At 29.0% G+C, this 20,877-nt stretch overlaps 1 protein-coding gene across 9 annotated transcripts in view; it reads left to right on the top strand.

Moving 5' to 3' along the window:
- bsk (mitogen-activated protein kinase dJNK) overlaps positions 1-20,877 on the top strand; it is a 123,363-nt gene that overhangs the window by 8,252 nt on the left and 94,234 nt on the right. For 5 of the 9 annotated variants that reach the window (XM_012493748.3, XM_086913901.1, XM_012493751.3 and 2 more), the window contains exon 2: positions 5,458-5,506. The exons of 1 other annotated variant lie outside the window; for it this stretch is intronic. The gene's annotated coding sequence lies outside the window, so the exon portion shown is untranslated. Of the gene's footprint in view, positions 1-5,457; positions 5,507-20,027; position 20,877 lie in introns of those variants that run through there. 3 more of the 9 variants (XM_012493743.3, XM_086913899.1, XM_086913902.1) reach the window with 3 other exon arrangements.

Raw genomic sequence — 20,877 nt, 5'->3', positions numbered from 1 at the left:
ATCGAATTAAAAATAAACTAATTTTCAATAAAATTATCATATTATTTCTTAACTATTTTACTTTTGACTTTTCAACCGAAACGAATGCAGCTAAGATTATGCAAAAACTCGTTTAACCATTCAAAGTATAATGTACAGGTATACGTATCAAGTATTTAAATCTCTGTGAATAAATTATATTATATAATATGTCATAATTTACAACTATAAATAAAAAGTATGGTTTTAAGGTGAGGATTATACACTATAAATTCTTTTATATTTGGTAATAAAAAATATTATGAACAAAAAATAGAATTTCTTTATATAACTGTTTAAAAGCTGAAAATTATTTCATTTTTTAAATTTAACAATCCCATTATTTTGTCACTTTATGAACAAAAAACTTTCGAACTTATCGTTTATACATTGATATATCGCCATTTATGTGACTAAAACTATAGGAGATCATTTTGTTAATGCAAGAGCTCTTCCCTACTTGTACGCCTATTTTTATATTTAATTCTACATCACGATATTGCAATAATAAAAATCTTACACTGTCTGGTTAACAATTTTGCGATTTATTTTATTTAATCGATAACGAATGAAATATTATGCGTCTTCTTAATTGATATTAAAACTGCAATTGACAAATAGCAAGTGAAATACTTTGTGTATCCGATTTTTCTATTTGAAAAATAAAATTATCTTTATCTTCTATTTTATTACAATTAGCAATAATCCGGTTATATTATCATTACTGTAGCCACAATTACGATAATATTCATAAATTATTTGATGCGTGCACTCTTAAATATCCTCCTATAACAAGCATTTGTTTTGAAATGATGTGAAGCGAACAGAGAACTATATACAAATATCAACAAAAACAGTGTGGTGGAAACATTTGTGTTTATATGAGGTTAGTTGAGTTATTTAAGTTTGTTCTGTTTTGTTTAAGATTGTTGAGATTTGTTCAATGTTATATAAGAAGGATTGTTGCAATTTTGTTGCAAGTGTTATATATATATTGATTACTATTTTTGTAATATTGAAACTATACAAATTTCATGCACATACATTGTTATATTATTTCATATTGCATGTCGTTAGAGTCAAATAATTATATTGATAATTATATTTCTCTGCAAATAATTATTGTCTGTAAATAAATATGAACTTGTGACAGCATTTCAAATTAAATATTATTGATAATCTTTGCTTATTATTTGGTTCCAGACAATTATATCCATAAATAAAGTGCTTATTACTGTATCATTATAGTTATGAAAAATTAATTTTCTCTAACTTACACTAAATTCTTCAATTATTCCAGTAATATGAATTGCAAATAATATATATTTATTATGCATATACGTTATTTATTCTATTATAATTACAACATTATATTTAATATAACAACACTGTTATTCTGTTACAATATTAACCAAATTGTGAAACGAAGCGTCTCAAAGATGCGTTTATCGGTTTCATTGATTTCCATACATGGATTCGGCGTTTTATGCTCACTTATAGAGTTCTCCTGTTGCAGAATCGATTATCCCGTATTTATATATCCTCTATCCTCCGGCGTTTATCGGTTCACTAAGCTTTTTCAGCTATGGTCAGAAGCTTCGCAAGAATTTTACAACGTGTCTACCTTCTTTATACGTAACACGTCTATTATATGCAGATTTCGCGTGATCGTTATTATGCCAAAGACAGCTATGATATTCAACTGCCTGGTGATAGTTTTCGTGTCCCTGAACGCAGGTGATGCGTGGTAATCTTGATAGAACGTGCTCGAGTAACGTATCGGCCGATATACACGGTGTTAAAAAAATTTTCGACACATTTTTTTGATATGTGAAATGTAGCATGAAAAACGAAAGTTTTTTTTATTTAAAAGAGAATAGAAATTAATGGAATAAAAATTTTAATCGATTTGTAAATTGATTTCAGAAATATACTTTTTTAATGTTTTATTTAGGATTAATTAATTAATAAGTATAGTAAAGTTATTATAGTTAATAATTTTTATACTATAATTAGATATTTATACTACACTATAGTATAGTAATTAATATAGTAATTAATATTAATAATACTAATAATTAATACTAATATTAATAATAATTTAAAAAAGGTACAATAATTGAAAAAAAAAATTATGCTATCTTTATGAAAAAAAGGAAATAATTTAGGAATAAAAAGTTTCAAAATATTCCAGATGGAATGAAAGTTTTTAATCCACCTATATTATTATATTTCCTTTACAATTTTATTAATATAATATTTTTATCAACTGACTAAAATTCGTTGATTGTGCATGTGCATTTACAATTAGACACAATCTATTTCGTTCGCTCAAATATGACCAGTCATTGCCACTTCGCCGTTGTATTTATAAACAATTTAATGTCAAGTTTGTAAAGTCATAAAAGGAGTAGTTTTAATTAAAAAAAAATAACCGTATCCAATCATCATAAATTGAAAGATAACATCGTTCAAATATTTAAACAAACGAGGAATTTCAATATAAATTATTATCAATTCATGATTATTGTAATTCATTGACTAGACTTTGTCTGCCATATCAGAATTTATATTTTTAACTGGTTGTAACAAACTGAGGTAATAAAAGTTGCTTAAAATTATTTAAACTAACATTATTTCCAATAAACAACATATATAAAATATTAATGGTTACGAAGCAGATTTTCTATCTTAGCACATGTCAACGAATTTTCAAATTTGATTTTTTAAAAAAACATTTCTCATACGGATAAATATTATACTCTAAACTTTCCTTTTAATATTTTAGAGACAAAATTTTTTTCTTTTTCGGTGGTTGTATCACGATTTTTAATAAACTAAAGAATATCTTAAAATTTATTTATTAATATTATTCCATAGAATTGTATATGTTCTATATCTAACATACAAACATATTCTATTTATTATATTTAAGCAATATTTTACGTGATATTCTCAAAAATAGAACCTATTAAAAAAATTTCATTTTATTTTTTGTTAGAAATCATCCCTTTTTCGGTTATATTACTATTTCGAAAACATTCTGTATAAATTTATACATGCTCGAAAATTCATTTCTTTTTAGATTATAGATTAACCAATTCGCATAAATGTCAATATAGATAAAGGTCAAGATTTTGAGAAGCAAGATAATTAAATTTTTTAAGCTGTGTCAACATTGATGCAACATCAGAATCATATACGAAGTACTACGAAAACCGATAAAAATTAATTTGAATAATCTTTAATAATCGCACTGATGCGATTAATTCGACCAAAAATAAAATTTCCACATTTTCCAATTTAATTTTTCAAAAATTATGTCCATTTGTGATATCTTCCTCGTGAAAATGAGACCAATATTTGTTGGTTATGTAAATAAATTATTTTTAATGTAAATACATTTCTCTCATTTTCCTTTATAATACAAATATAAAACGATTTTGATTTATACTTCACTATCATATCATATTATATACCATCGATCATATATTATATTTCTTTATATCTTTTTCTATTAATAAATTTCATTACTTTCAAATTAAATTGCATTAGTCACGTTTGTATAGATAGAATTCAATTTAACGAAAGTTTTTCATTAAATTATAAAATAAATGAAGTTAAAATTTTATATTTACCTATTCTTTTCTCTTCAAAATTTCATATTGGAACTTTCAGAATTCTATTTAAACATTTACGTAATAGTATATTCACTTAATCATTCATACAGAGTGTCTCTGAAATGGTGATACGAGTGATTGACTGGTTTATATGGTTTTATATGTAATTTTCTATTTAAGATTTATTCAATCAACTTGAATAATTTTTAAGCGAAAGTAAGAAATTGATTAAACATAAAAAGAAAATAATTCTACGTGTGAAAAAAAATTAATTTTCGAAAATTCTTCCCGATCTCGATTTTTTCAAAAACAAGCAACGAAATTTTATTAATTTCTTTTTTTTTTTAATTTCTTCCATATATAAGAAAACTAGCCAATTTGAATTATACGTGGAAAATTTCCAAGCCCGATTCACTCAAAAACGGGGCCTTAAAAAAAAAAAATTTCTTTTTCGAATTAATTTTGTACACAGAATCGTATGTATAACCTTATATAATTTTAAATATATCTATTTCAAGTTATTACTTATTTATGTAATGCCGAGCGAGTCAATGTTAGCGAATAGTCGAACGCGAATAGTTCACGTTCTTTTTATCTTATTCAAACTTATTGTCTCTCTATTTTCGCTAAAGAACGTGACTCCAATTCTCAGAATTCTATCTAGCTCCGTTAGACGCGATGCAGTCTCGACATGTGTTTACTATCAAAGCACTTACTATACTTAAGCACTTACGTATCCACTGTTCCACCGTTGGAAAAAAGTTTCACGAAGGGAATACGTGTTGCTCGTGTGTATATGTGTGTGTGTGTGTGTGTGTGTGTGTCCGATTGCTCAAAGTCGAGAGAGGAATATCTATTTTCAAACGCATTTTTCTTTCTAACGTGTCTATTTGTCAACACAGGACTACGCACGTACTAGTCCGATTCTGGGACGGAGAAGGTCAACGAAGGTGTTCTGCAAACTCTCGCGTCACAATTATTGAAATAATATTGAAAATAATTATTCGTATCTTATTCTTCGTAATCACAGAATCATCCTTCTGTTCCGAATATTCAAAAGAAATTTCTCGCGATGCGATGCTCGCGATCTAGCAAAGAATCTTTATAGCGAAATTTTTTATTTTTTTTTTTTTTTTTTCACCAGTATTAACAGTATTTGAGAGTAGAACGGAGAGAGAGACAAGATGAATATTGAACACGCTTACGCATCTACTCAAGAGCTTAAGAAACGATAATATTTGAAGGAATGAACGAAACTCGTCGAAACTAACGAGCAGGCACGTTCCTGCCCTATTTAACGCGAGCGTCGAACAACTTTCAATTAAAGAGCACGCAACGAGGAGGACACGGCATACAGAAATCGTGGATAGAAAGGACTCTCTCCCCCTCTAACCACTTCACTCCCTATGGAGTAGCTCGTCGGAATCTTCCCTAACGACCGAAGAAAACCGCGCACGCGAAAACAATATCTCGGTGTGTGTTTGTGTTGGAAGATGCACGATGGGGGTATGCACGAGTCGAGACTAAATCCTGCCGGTCGGGAAACAAACGGGGAGTCTTCGCTCGATATGCGTCTACGAGGGTGACGAAGCCTTCAAGTACCCTCTTCTTCTTCTTCTTCTTCTTTTTTTTTTTTTTTTTTTTTCCTTTTTCGTTCACCGATTCATGCGCATCCCCTTCCGTTTTTTTTCCTCCCTCCTTTTATCTCTCTCTCTCTCTCTCTCTTTCTCTCCCCCTGCCACAATTATACGATTTCACCGCTTTTGCCTCTCGAGTGTCTCGTTAATTATATTGTTTCGCTTTGACTTTTTTATTACAGAGATCACTTGCGAGGGACATGGAACTTGTCGTCGTAGCTTCCTGAATCGGTGAGTGAGTGCTCCTAATCCTCTTTTTTTTTTTTTTTTTTTTTTTTGTATCTTGGAAAATCGTTGGCGCGTTAAGTTGGACGTATAGTATGGTGCGTCCCCCCTCCCTTCTCTCTTCCTCCTTCTCCTCCTCCTCTTCTTCCCCTTCTAGTTTTATTCATTTAAGACCGTGGCTGGTTTTTTTCTTTCTCTCTCGTTTCACGAATTATTTAATCCTCGCGATAATTTCCGTTTTGTTCGAGTTGACAAATTCGAGTGAGCGTTTTTTTTTTTTTTTTTTTTTTTCTTTTTTTTTTAATACGTGGGATTTTTATGGTATGATATGAGAAAAGAAGAAATTCGTGGATTCTTTTAGCATAATTTAAAATAATATTCGTTATATATATTTTGAAATAGATTATTAATAAAGAGTAATATTAATCAAAATTTGACGTAACTCGTTCAATATTAATTCTATTTATGAGAAAACAAAGTTAAAATTATTTACTTGTAGTTACTCGAGTTTTTTTTTTTTTTTTGAAAAACTTTTTTCGAAGGAATGAAATCAATCCCCCAAAATTGCAATAACTTTTCGCGTTTCGAGTAAAATTTTTTTTACGTTTTTAAAAGATTGTTAAATTCCGAATATTTCGTAGATTTAAAATTTTGCTCCATCTCGCACTGTTATTTTTAAAAAAAACGCATGCACGCACTGGAAATTTGATTTTTTACCAGGCAAAACTTTTTATTTGAAAAGAAGCATCGATTTCATCCTCCCAAAGAGATTCTCCATCGGCGAAAATATTCGTTTATACTGTTATACTCCATGTATCCATAAACTTTCTTTAAAATCAGAATTTTTTCTTTTTTCTTTTTTTTTTTTTTTTTTTTTTGGAAATTGTACACGAAATCTTTGGCTTGCCAGTGTATTACGATTCATTGTAGAAATTTATACAACATGTGACAAACAGGATAGACAAAGCATTTTGAATAATATTTGTAAAGTATGCGAAAACATTTTATATACTTGTATATTTCTTGTTTGAAATTCAACATTCTCATATGTTTGAATAAAAAAAAAAATACATTCCACTTAAATTAACAGAGATGATTTTTTTTTGTCGAAAATAAATAAACCGTATAATGCGATGTAATTTTGTAAAAATACTTTGAAAGTTATTCAAGATGTACAATCTTGTAATTATTGCTGTTCTATTCCGAACTTTTCAAAATCTTCTAGAAAATTCGAAGTATCGATAAATATATTAATAATAGATTGTTTCAGATCGAGTATTTATTCGCGTTCACAGCTTTATTAACATTGATGGCGTGTCAATTTGTCAAAACTTTTAGATTTTTTTTTTAATCTGAACACGACACGTCAGAAAAATAGCTATGCTAATTTAGAACAGTAAAAAATAATATTAATAAAAGTTTGATGTAACTCGTTCAATATATTCTGTATATTTTATTTAAAAAAAAAAAACAAAATTAAAATTACCATTAATAATCTTTTCGACAAATAACTCTTGATTCTTACATTCTATGCCAAAGCACACTTTGTTGTAATAAGTCTAATTTATTTTTACCTAGTAAAATAAATAAAATAAAATAAAATACTGTTTGAATAATACGAAATAATTTTAACAAGAACGTTTAATTACGTATTTGAAATATACCAGTCTTTTTGCTCATCGATATAGGAAGAAATAAAGAGTTAGGGGGCTTCCCGAACGAAGAGCAACAGTTTAATATATTACGATACAGAAACAAGATTTTCCACGTGTTTGTAAGGAGAGATGGTTTTGGTAATCGTGGAAAAGTGTATTGCAGCGGGAACGGGCCATTAGATGTGTTTTCTTCGATATCGAAATTGCGCAAGCGCGATACTTGGCAACTGTAATGGGGACGGTTATGGATTTTCGGATTGCACGACCTTTTCATTTCGCACTCTTTTACTCTCGCTACTCGCGTTTCGAATATTATCCTAGTTGATTCAAGCCTACCTAAGGACAGGATGTCGAATCTCGTTATTTTATAAGAGAAATTTCAACAAAATGTCGTTTTGATTCTGCATCGATTTTCATAATTTTAAATAACACAATTTTTCATTTTTCCCCATATTTTTGTATATTATAATTTCTTCTAGCTTTCGAGAAAAAAATTTGATACGAAGATAATGAAGATATATTAATAATTAATGATTTGAATTAATTTGATGTTTAAGGATAAATTTTATTATATAGTTTCAAAAATTATTGAAAATTGTATTATTATTTAATAATTGATTCTGTAACAATAAATGAAAGTTTTATTTGTATATGAAACATCACACGTAAAAGTATGAAGTGAAACGATATTCAAAATTCAAAATTATTGTATCTGTTGTTGATTGTAAGAAATTAATTTTGATGGTTTTACGTTAAATCATAGTGAGGTAGTATATTATATCGTGAATCGTATTAATATTGGAAATATATTGGAGTACGCGAGAGATTATTGCAGTATCATTGAATCTGATTGTTTTTTAATATCGTTTTAAATTTAATAATATTTTAGCTGGAAGTAAATTTTATTTATTCGATTTGTTTATTCAACAATTTTCATACGATGAGTTAAATAAGGAAGAAATTTAATTTTATAAAAATATAAACGCGACACAACAAGTTATTATCGGTCGCAATATTAAATTTACATAACTTGCTCGTTATACGGATATTTTGACGCGATGATAAACTTTCTCCATTATTTAATTTATTCTAAAAAAAAAAAAAAAACTATGCGCATCAAAAAATAAAATTTATGTTCTTATTAATTATTAATCTGATTTGAGTATAAATTGGACGACTCTTTGTCAACTTTTCGTTTATTTCGAATATATATTGCTCGAAGCAAGTCGATTTTGGAAAATTGTTTTTTGCATGTCAAAATATTCTTTTTTCTTAATGTAATCTTTGAAAAAAGTCAGTTGATTATTAATCTGATGAATGGGAACAGTTACCACATTTTGTGCTTTTAGCGAAAAATTCTTGAATTATAATATGATAAAAATAAATAAAAATTATTAAAATAGTAAGATTTATCAAAAAAAAAAAAATTGAAAATGATTTCGAAATTGTAAAAATAATATTTTAAATTCATCACATAATTCGTGATAAAAATTACTAGAAAGTTTTTTTCTTTTGTCAAACGCACATTTCATAAAAGGTTGAGAATCATAGTGATGCAAATTCAATCGATAGAATATATAAATATAAGTTGCTTAAAGTGATTTATATCACTGTTTCATTCTTGTAAATAAATAATTTCTCACGTATTATTCGAATCATTGTAATTAACTGGTTAAAAAATTTTAGAAGACAGACAGTTTATTGATCATGGAACGCTGCAAAAGTCTTTCAATCACACTTTTCAAAAAAGGCAAAGAAATTATTTTTCATTCTTCATTTTAATAATCAACGTTGCATTAAATTTAAGTTCGAGACACAATTTATTTGCGGCCAATTTTGTTTCGAGAAATTGATTCGAGTATAGTTTTATGAGAATAATTATATAAAGTATCGATATATTCGTAGAACACCTTTGAAAAGTCAATTTTACAGATCAGTCAAAATAGATAAAAATTTATTACTAAGTTATAAGTTATAATTCAAGCGAAATGGAATCGTTTATAATTCAATAAATTCTTCGTATATCAACTTTTTTGTTAAATTTGAAAGATGATCCTGAAGAGAGACCAGAGATAAACGTATGCAGTTAAAAGTTTAAAAGAAATTCTCTTTATCCAAATATCAATAAATATTCTCACAAATTTTCGATGAAAATCGTCCAATTGAAATCGAGTCGAGAACACGACGTAAATCGAATTAATTTTTATTAGCAGTTAACTTTATCATAGATAAGCTTGATTAGTTACTAGATCACTAGTAAAATTAGACCAATTTAATTTTTTAATTTTTTAAATAATTCTCGTCTCCTCTTGCTCGCCATATTTTTCATTCCTCGAGAGATCGTTGGAGATGTGAGAAGTGGATCGTGTGTGCGGACGTAATCGTGCGCATTTTAGTCGAAATTTAACCGAACCGTTCTCAGACTTGTTTGCGTACACTTTTCTCTTCGAGCGCTCCGCCTCGATGTGATTAAATCGGTAGAACGAGAGAGGATGCAATCCGTTCACCCATTAAATCACACGTGTCTTGGACGATTGATTTTGATAATAAATTTTTATACAACAACAATAACGCGTTCCACAAATAGAGACGGGTTATAAGTGAAGCTAAGACGAAGCTTGAGTAAAAAAGATATCGTACTTTTAATACGTTTAAATTTTGCATCTGGTGAAAAATATTAAAAACGGTATTAATAGTCGAAAAGAAGGAAGAAGAGCGTCGCTATATCTTGTGCACGATCAAAAGCGTTCCATAATTTCGAAAAGGTCAAGTACCACTTAATCTAAAGACAATATTGATATTTCCTCGGCGGAAAACGATCGTTTTCCTTGCCACGCTTTTGCTTGCTTATACGTGGCAAACTGAAATATTGTATCAAAGTTGTAGCTCCGCTTTAATACTCACGTTCCATCGCGTGACCGAGACGCATTCGTTCAAGAAGTTTACGGTTATTCTCGTCAAGAAAGAGTCACCGACTTTCAAGCTTTGCCTTAACTCGATCGAGAAGACGTCTCGATTTCTTTTTCCTTTTGCGAAGGAAACGCTTCGTTTTTTCTCGCGAAAAAATATAGGGAGAAAGGAAAAAATAGTTCGGTTTATCGTTGTACAATTAATGTATAATCGACGCCCGTCGAACCTGTTTTTAACGTAAGAAGTGAGAAATAAAAGTTGGAGAAAGGGAAATCTCCACTGGTAGCGTGACATTAGTTCGATATCGAAAGTGTATACAGCGTGGGACAAAAGTATTGGCATTTTGGATTATCCATAATAATAAGAATTTTCTTTTCTTTCTTTCTTTCTTTTTTTTTTTTAAATCTAATTTTAGAAAAATTCTAAATTTGAATAATTTATCATTGGTAAGTGTAAGCTGTGCAATAAAGATCAATGTTAAGAAACGTTTTTGACAAAACACGAGTATTGCTGTGTGTATCATTTTATAATTATAAATTAGTTATAGCATTAAATTCTTTCGTATTTTAAACTTGATTTCAAAATTGTCTTTTCACAAAAATTTGAAAATGAAAATTCTAAATGTTTGTGCAATTAGAAAAATTAGGATAACGGAGGAAATATTTTTTTGTTTTTTGCCATTGTATATCGCATACTTGCTGCAACAATACATTTATTGACAAAGAAATAATGTGATCGTTTACGAATTTCTTTATATTTCTTATTCTCTGAGATGAGAATATATTTGAAAAATAATCTTATCGTAATATTAATGTATGAGCTGTCTTATCTGTCTATTTTACTTTAAGTTTCATACATTGGAAATGCGTTTCACAAACATTAATAAACAATAAGATTATTTTTCAAATGTATTTGAAATAATAAATAGAGATAAGAAATATAAAGAATCTCTTAATTTAATTTTTATCAGTAACTATATACTCTTTACATTCTTGACAATACGTTTTATTATTATTATAATCATTGAAATCAATTAAACGCGTAATATTATCGAAAAATATTGAATATTATTATCAAAGAAAAATGTATTAAAATATTAAAAGTCTAGGGAAATTTTCTTATTCTTCTTCAAAATATAGTTTATTATAACGTGTATAAATTTTATTAAAAAGGAATGCTAATAAAGAAGATTAAATTTAAAAATTTATTAGAAAAAAATAAATTTCACGAATTAATCATTGTGGTAGCTTACGTTTAAAATTAGTGTCTTGTTGGCTGAGAGAATATCAATTCAAGATTTTTATTAGTAAAGAAAACATTGTTGCTTTTATCCCAATTTTTAATGCAATGTTATTATGCATTGTTAATAAAATGATTTAAACTCGTTCAAAGTCGTTCTCTTTAATTCATAGTTATGTTATTGTTGCATCAAGTGCGTGGATACGTATTTTACCTAAGATGTTGCGAATGTAAAACTGTACGCAAATAGAGCAAGCAACAAATTACATCAATTTTGCTGCTCGAAAAACTATTTTACGATTTTTAATTTCTTCAAAGTTGTGTTGTTATTAATCCATTAAAAAGTACATATATAAATTGCAATCAAACGACAATAGACGAATTTTTGTAATTTAATCTGAAATAATACTGTTACATTCATCACGTGACTTTCAAGCGAATTTTATATATCTTCAAATAATTCTTTCACCTTGAATATTCATGATATATCCTCAATTAACGCAATTATTGAAACGTTTATACATTATGACATTTTATTGTATCTAAAAATTAAATTTACATTTGTTTATGCGAATACATCTCATTATAACGTTACATCTTTTTTGTTACAAATTTTATTACAAACAATAAATTTTTCCATATTCCATTTATCTCTTTTCCAAGTATTTGTTGTTAGTTAACGACTCGTTTCTAATATATAGATAAACACGAATTGCAATTGAAAGGTATATTTAAATGAATAAGCTTTGAAAATCTTTTGAAGGAAATAAAAAGAAAGAAAGAACAATATGGAAAATAAACACGGATAAATTATATCGAAGAAGTGAAAAATGATCGAATGAACTAACGAATCGATTAGCAATTTTATACAAACGATATCAATAAATTTCCTTAATAATTATATGCATAATTATCTTTGATTCTCTCCTCGTAAAAACATCTCTTCGATCCTGATTAAACTTTTTACTTCTACATCTTTCGATTTTTCGATCTAATTATATTCTTTTATGGTATTAAAATTAAGTAATAAAATAAATATGAAAGAATTATTATCGGTATATTTAATTTCTCGTCTCTAACTTTATGCTAAAACACATTTATAATTTTTATATTCGTTGAAAGAGAATTTTAAATATAAAAATTCGAAGATCGTGGCAGGGTTAAAGTCAAGGTCATCTTAATGCATGCATGTGCTAAGAAATTGCCCAAAGATACTCACGAATAAATAGATACACAGAAAAATATACAATTTCCATTATCTGAAGGTTTTACTAAATGAAACATTCCATTATCCAAACTATCCAAATTTTATCTACTATATACATATTTATTCGTTAGAGAGTTAATTAATTTAATAAAAATTGACAGTGTATATTGTAGCATTGAAACTAAATATGTACTTACTTAATGTTAAATAAAAAATTGAAAAAAAAAGAACATTTAAAAAATTGAAATTGTTAAAAGAATTAGCAAAGTTATATATAATAATGGAATTGATATTAAGTATTGATATTAAAAAACAGTAGGATTGGAAATTTGATAGATGCAGATTTAAGTTCTATATTAAAAAATTTGATAGCTCTAAATTTATTATCTCAATTCCATTGTAAATAAGTGTATTATTCTCAAACTATGAAATCATTTGTGTTCTATTATCTGAAAATTTCTTTATCGAAATGATCTTTGCTCTCTCTATTAGTTCGGATAATGGAGTAGACGTTCGGGAATAACTGCACACTGCTTTGTTCGTGGATCGATCGAAGGCAAAAGTAACACGAGACGAAAATAATATTATTAATAATTTAAAATTTATTAATTCATAATTATTGTTACGAATTTTGGATACACGAAACACACGCTAAAATAACTTTTTCTTAGTATGCTCGTTACTTAATACTTTTAAGCGTTTCACTGATGAAAAATTGCAATTTAAGTCCTAAAGCGTGATTGGAAGTGATTGCAACGTTGGCAATCGGGGTTGATTGTAATGTCATGATCAATATTCGAAATTAAAAATATTATTATCTTTTCTGCATATTTTGCCAAGCAAATGAAAAATGCGTCAAAAAATAATTTAAATCTTTATCATAATATAAAGTAATTAATTTTTAAAATTGTATCAACTGTTCTGACCATTGTTATACTTTCTTCGATCTAAATTTGAATATTAATTGACACAAAACGATAAAATAAATTACTATGATTCAATAATATCAGATACCTGATATATAACACTAATGCTGCAAAATTTTTTATTATAATATCATAATCACAATTCAAAGTTAAATTACTTTCATTCATTAAAATTAAAATTAAGTCCTACTTAATGCCAATCTTCAATTTGAGAATATCAAATGAAATATACAATAACAGAATAACAGTAAAAAAATATTACTCATTAATGTCGAGGAAAAAATTCGCTTGCAACGCAAGGACCTACACAACGCGGTGAAAATCTGTCTGATCGCGACCACGAATCGATCACTGTTGCTGGATACGTATATATATATATATACACATTGTATCAACGTTTCAGTAGTATAGCTAGCGAGTAGTGCGCGGCCCGTTTCATTATGGCCATTTACGCTATAACCAGTGTGTAGAGCGTCCGTGTATAGGATACACACATCTACGTACGATGTAACTAGCTTCGTATTGATATTGCTATACCATACATTTATAACTAGTGACTAGTAGGTAAGGCTAGTAACTAAGCGCATAAATGGATAGGTGGGTTGGTAGGTTGGTGGGTTGTTAGGTAGATAGACAGATAGGTTGGTAGGTTGGTAGGTTGGTAGGTAGGTTAGACAGGTAGGTAGGTAAGCAGTCAGGCACGCAGGTAAGTAGGTAAGAGTAGTAGGATAATCTCGTGGAAAGCTAGGCTGCGGTACTCTGCGGTACTGTATGCCGCCATCTTGCTTTATCGATTTTAACTCCTACTCTCTCGACTCGCTACCAATTCCCACATGTTCCTTCCCTCTCTTTTTCATTAACAATTTTTCTTTTTTCCTCGAGCATTCTCATATCGAACGAACGTTTGAAACAAGATTTATATATATATATATATTTTTCAATTTTAATATATCGCGTTTATATCACGTTATATATACGATCGTAATCGCATGGAAACCTTTTGACGATAATTAACTGCAAACGAATAGTACGTGGGTAAAATAGATAACGAAGAATCGAGATTGGGACCGGTATCAAGGGAGTATTTTATTGATTAACTAACGAAATATACCGATGCATGACTTGAATTGAAAATAACTTGTGGCTTAATTCTGGGATACAGTTATATGATATAAGAGAAAGAATCGAGCACGAAAATTGACTTCGTGCTAAGTAATTTTTCTCATTTTTTTTTTTCTTCTTTTTAACAAAGTTAAATTATTTCAATCGAGTCGATGATTTTAAATTATTCGAACGTTGATTAAAAATGTAATTTGACTTCTCTCGTTCTGACGTTTGTCCTTTCGAGGTTCACAACCAGGTATGATCGTTCTCGAGATTTGATATTCTTGAACCGGTAAAAGGTGTTCGTTTTAATCCGTAGAGGGGAAATCGGTAGAGGGTGAAAACGGAGATTCGTGGTAGATGTACGCAGCATAAATTGAACTCGATGAGACCCCCAGGTCTCCCTTATAAGTGGATAAGCTTGTTGTAGTGGGTTTATCAAGTCCGGTCTGGATGTTCGATTGCAGTAATTTGAGAATTGAAACGATGTTCCCAGCTTGAATGCTAGGAATTATAAACAATTTTCAGAAAAAAAAAAATAAACAAAGGACTTACGGAATAATATATGAAATAAAGCTTTAAATAAATGTAAATATTTTCTCGACGAATCGACAAATAAACTTTAATTACACGTAAGTATCAAATATAATAATAATATTATTTTTTTATTTTACGATATTCGCGTAATAAATTATATTTCGTTTTGCACAATTGCAATGAGTCTAATAATAAGCAAACATTAGATTCATGATTATAAATGTTTTTTGTGAAATAAGTAAATAATTGAGATTCGTTTTATTATTTAATAATAAACTTGAAATGATAATATAAATAGAATATATTATTCTATTATATCACAATATACAATGCATCAAATTTGCATTAATATATTTTTTTTTTTTTGAAAATCGCAAAAAAAGAAACAGAAAAATTGAAATATGTACACGCAAAAGTTTCAACACGGAAAGAAGAAGAAAAAAATTTGATTATAATTATAATTTTATTTATATTATACTCTTATCGTGTATACACCAATGAAAACCAATATTCAGATTTCAATATTAAATTTGCGTTCTCTTACTCAGTGAAATTATTTAATCATAGTGACAATTATTCATAATACTTGGTTACGATAGTGTAGTGGTTGGTTACCATATCAGTGCTATATCCAACGGCGTGTGACGTGCTTCGTCCCCTTCCCTCTCCTTTCTCTTTTCACGAGGGTGAAACTCGGTTCAAAGGGGTTATTTTAGGAACAGGAAGGTGGCTGGCCAACCACGCACCGACACGAATATTTAGAATCACACATTCTCTCTTTTATCTTCTCCTTCTTTCTTCTCGTTTCGTCTTTTTTCCCGATATTTCTTGATTTTTATGAATTGCAAGTCATTCATTCCCGTTTTAACTTTCATCCTTAACGAGTTCATCGCTAAAACCGTACGAACGAAGATGAATGTCTTAAAAAAAATTTCATTTCTCCCTGAAATATTTTTTCATTTCCTCATTTTCATGAGTTGCGAATCATTGTTTTTGTTTCTTTTTTTTTTTTTTTTTTTTTTCATTCGTAAGAAGAATTGTTATTAAAAAAGGATGAAGGAATGAAGGTGAATGATTCTGAAATGATTTCTACTCATAATTTTTTGACAAAGGTTTTGCTTTTTTTACTTTATCTCGAAAGCAAAATATAGAACTTGATTTTTGGACAAAAAAAGAAAAACACAGTGAATGTGATAAATGTTATTCAAATTTCATGAAACTTTCCCTTTTTTGATTATCTATTTTATCCAATATTGAGATTGAAATCGGGATTAAAAATATATCAAATAATTCAAAATCACAATTTTGTGATAGAAAATAAATAAAATAAATGATGAAATGAATTCCTAATAATAAAAGCAAAAATGCAAATGTTGAAGCTTGATTTCATTCTTTCAAAGTAATATTTCACTAAAAAAAAAAAAAAAAGAAAATTATTCCATCGCACATTGCATATTCGAGTTTCATTGAAATTCAATTTTCATAATATAGATGATATGATAAACTACAACTTGTTTGGTAGAGCTTATACAAGATTTTACATTTGACTGTGTTGTATACTATTATAGCGTATAGTATATTGTATAAAGTATAAAATAGCAATATGTAATAATAATAATAACGGTTTCTGAGCTCGCACTTTTGATCGTATTTCAACGCCGGAGTGTTAATTTCGACTCTGTTTTATCTCACTCACGCGTGCTTAAGAGGTTAAGAAAAAACGAGATTAATCCAAGAATCCGATATTTGGCACGTGTCGCAACTGCATTTCTCTAAATGCGTTTGTTTCTTTATATAGTTTCTTTTATCGTGTATTATATACATAAATGCAGCATAATTAATAATAATAAGATTTCGAATAAGTAAGTGAATAACCAGTCAAACAAATTTCTTATTTTTTTCTCAATTTATCTCTTTCCAGTTTTTGTCCCATTGCATGATTGTAACTTTGTAATTAAAAAGTTCGTTTATTTGTATATTTTTATTTTTTGTGCAATCTTTGTCTGGACACGAAAAGATTGATTGGCTTGGTAGTGAATTGATACATGGAAAGAAACATGTTGCGATTCATCGATATACTTAAATTTTACGGTGCATATATGCGTGGACTGTATGTATCGACGTGTATCAAATACGACTTACACCGACACGCGAATCTGTTGTACCGTGTTGGTCAAGCAAGGCCCGATTTCAGTGTACGTAGATTGTTTGAAAGAAACCGATGCGCAATTTGAAACTATGTTATTGAGGAGTCGATGCGTGTATTTTAACATGTTGTAGCGCATGTAAGCCAGTTTCAGGGACACAGACACACACCGTTAATATCACGAATTCACGTAAATCGGTCAAAAAAAAATCAAGGAAGCTCGAGATCATTGGAGATGTTCGAAAAGTTTCTTCTTTCGAAAGGGTAAATAACGGATAAACAATTTGTGAGAATTTTGTAACAATGCATTTTTATTTAATTATTGTAATTGACAATTGTTTAATTAATCAAAACGATTAAATGTGGAGGAGGAAAGATGGAACGTAAAAATTCAATTTTTTTATTTACTACGAAATAATAAATGTTATTAGATTGGCTGTCTTTAAAATTTAAAGTTTTAAAAGATTTTCAAAATTAAAAATTCAAGATTTTTTTTAAGAAAAAAAGATGAAATAGATGAGGAAGAAAATGGACGATCTAAGTTTGACGAAATCTTGTGCCATTTCTAACAAATAAGTTTTTAATATTTTTTCCCCAGACGAATTATTGTTATGGATAAGATAGCAATAATTTATCAAGCTATAATATAAGCATAAAAAACACGAGAACAAGTATTGCGTTATATTCTGATCAATTGTGCCATAAAAGTATTTATGCGTTTTAAATAATTAATAAGGTATTTAAAATATCTTCAAAATTAATAATTTCTTGCTATAAATGGTTTAATAGCTTTTTTTAGTTTTACATATTTCATATATAACCATTTAACCATCGATTAATGTATTAAAAAGTATAATTTAAAAATAAAACTGACCTTCGTGTGTCCTTCATATATCCATCCGTGGAAAAATAACATCAAATTGTGTTTTCTTCCACATCGTGTACGAGTTATTTAAAATGGTCACGTTATGTGACCCTATATAACATGTATATAAAAAACAGTATACATATCTTCATGCAACATAATCCGACATATTTTCCATTCGTGTTCATTTTTCTCGTTGTAATCGTAGTCTAATATATACGCTTCAATTTTTGTATACCAACTTTTATGTTTGTTTTTTGAATCTAGACTTTAGAATTGATCCTTCAAAGTGTCCCATGATTATATTAATTTTCATTTTTTTAATTTTATAATTTAACAATTCAATATACGATTTCGTCTTTATGCTTGTATTTTTTGTCAAAAACGATAAATGATTTATATACTTTCTTTCTACTTATGTATTTTCTTTCTAAGTAAACGAGAAATATTTAATGTTTTTCTAATGTATATCACTTACGTTTTTTTAAAAGATAAACGAGAATTTTATTTTATTTGAACGATTAATCTTTGTAAAATCTTTATTGCAGATATAGTATCGATTTTTAGAATATGTTATCACGATATACATGCCTTAAAGTTATTTATATTTTTATCAATATGTAACAGCATAGAAATATAGTCTCGTCTCGTAAGAGTGATAACGATATATAATATCGTTTCGATGAGTAATACAGAACAGGTTCATAAATTTGTAATGTATATATATATATATATATATATATATATTTTTGGTCTAACATATTTTATCAGTTTGTTTCAACTGCGTGTAAAAGTGAGATTTCTCTACAAGTATCAGCTGTAAATACTCAATTATGTATATATTCAATGCTGTGCCTGTCAGGAATGCAATAGCCCCTGCACCTGGACGACCAAAGCCAAAGGCAGCTGCAGACTGCTTGTTATGTGTAAAATTTTAATAAGTATATCACTTAGAAAAAAAGATATTTGGAAAAATTTCTCGAAAATAATTGATAAATTTATATTTAAAAAAGGATAAATTCAGTGACGAAATCAATTTATTTTACTTTTATTAAACTGAATATTAATAGTTATCTTTGCTACGTATTAATTCTGTGAAATAACTTATTTGTGGAAAATATTCATTTTTCATTTTATGGAAATAAAATTATACATGTGTAGATATTTAATATTTTGTGTATGAAATAATATTATATTAAAAATGGCAGTATTATTCTGTCAACAACGTAGCAACTATGTATACATATATACATATATTACATAACTACAGGTGCTTGTATTTAGAATTTATATATATATATGAATTTTATATATATGTATTCGTTTCATATGCTCGAGCTCTTTTTACGGATTCAATGAAGCGAGTAATTACTTCATAAATTCGAAACAATACTTCATAAATTTCTTTAAACGTTTCAGCTTTTAATCCCTCTTTGTCTTTCATTAGCTGTCATACTGTACGATCATCGATTCTTGATAAAAACGAAGCAAAGTGTTAGTATTTTGTAGTATTCCTAACAATTATATATTATCAACTGGTCTTGAATTTATAATAAATAAATATATTTCTGTTAACCGTGTTTTTGTGTATATACGCGTTGTTTTTAAGAAAGAATAAAAAATGTATGACTTATCTGACCTGGAGCGTAAAAAAGAAACGAAAAACATTTATGTACGATGAAACAGGAAAAGAAAGAAGAACGGTCATAAACACGGCGTGAACGTGTTTTCAGTTCAAGGGAGCGCTCTAACCGGTGCGACGCGACGCGGTAAGAGAATATCGCGAATCGTCCTGCTCGGAGGGTGGATGGCCGTAATGGTGGGGGTGCGTCGACCGCGAGCGAGTACGATAAACGTGTACAAGAGAAGGATAGAAATGAGGGAGTGGGGGAAGGTCAGATCGCGCAGGCGTCAGCCCCAAACTTACCACGGGCGATCAGTCGTGCGTGGCACTTGACACGCGTTACGTCTTTTCGTTTCTTTACCTTGGATTCTTTTACGGATCACGTCGCTTTCGTCGCATTCGCTTGTACTCTGCTTTTCTTTCGCTTTTGCACTGTCTTTTTCCTGTTTCTCTCCTGCCTTTCCTCCGTTCCGTTTCTCTCACTTTTGTCCTTGTTGCTACGCCCTTTTATACTTTTGTACTTCGTTTTTGTTTTTTCCCCACTTTTTCCTCCCTCCTTTTCTCTCCTCACTTCTCTCTTCCTCTCTCTCCCTCTCTTTTCTTCTGTTCGAAAGGATCCAACTCGATTCAACGGTTCGATGTTGCGTCAACCAGAATAACAGATTCGATCGTTCCGGATGGAAATCGTGCTCCTGTCGTAACATTATTAATATTGTAAGTGGCATTCAAAGAAAAATTTATGACTCTTTTCATGCTATTTTTGTGTAAACTTAATATGGTGTTGTGTCCTTCGAGTTCTTCAAACTTGAGTTAAAAATTGTTACTTTTTTCTTTGTTCAGTGGTTTATACTGACAGGTGTTATAAATACGAATCTAGTCATATCGAAGAAATAGCAAGTCGGCCATGATTTCAGTGATTCGGTGAACGAATGAAACTTGTATACGGTCATATTTTTGCTCGTGCTTTTCGATATCATCTTCGGTGAAGTTTTTTCTCAGTGATAAGTGTAATATTTGTTTGAACTTTGGAAACATTATGTGCGGACCAACCACGTGTCTTCGAACGACGAACAACGAATATCAGGCAATAGAATTTCGAGTTTCAACAGAACCGTCCATACATCGTTTCATCTCGTATTTTTGAAACTGGATATTCTATTCATG

Source organism: Apis florea, unplaced genomic scaffold (assembly GCF_048593485.1).
Source record: "Apis florea isolate Af1SG1 unplaced genomic scaffold, ASM4859348v1 contig_3517_pilon, whole genome shotgun sequence".
Lineage (NCBI taxonomy): Eukaryota > Metazoa > Arthropoda > Insecta > Hymenoptera > Apidae > Apis > Apis florea.
The sequence above is the reverse complement of the archived record's forward strand: the minus strand, read 5'-3'. Positions and strand labels throughout refer to the sequence as shown.